The sequence below is a fragment of the Eimeria mitis genome, genomic scaffold (assembly GCF_000499745.2).
Source record: "Eimeria mitis Houghton genomic scaffold, Emh_scaff5091, whole genome shotgun sequence".
NCBI classification, from domain to species: domain Eukaryota; phylum Apicomplexa; class Conoidasida; order Eucoccidiorida; family Eimeriidae; genus Eimeria; species Eimeria mitis.
The window spans coordinates 1,297-1,555 of record NW_013573386.1 but is presented as its reverse complement, the minus strand read 5'-3'; positions in this window follow the sequence as shown (position 1 = coordinate 1,555).

The window sequence follows — 259 nt, the reverse complement described above, 5'->3', positions numbered from 1 at the left end:
GCCTGCTGCTGCTATGCTAACTGCCACCCAGTAGACGAGGGCTTGCTGCTGATGTGTGCTGTCTTTTTTATTAAAAAAAATTTAATTTATTTTATATGTTGAGGTGTATATACACCTGAGGTGTACGTACACTCTGAGGTGTACATACAGCTGAAATATGCTACTGCCCAATGGACCAGACCATTGGTCACCAGCAGACAGGGCGAGGTTCTGGGGTATTTTTTACGGTTTTTGTTGGTTTAAAGCATTAAATTAATAT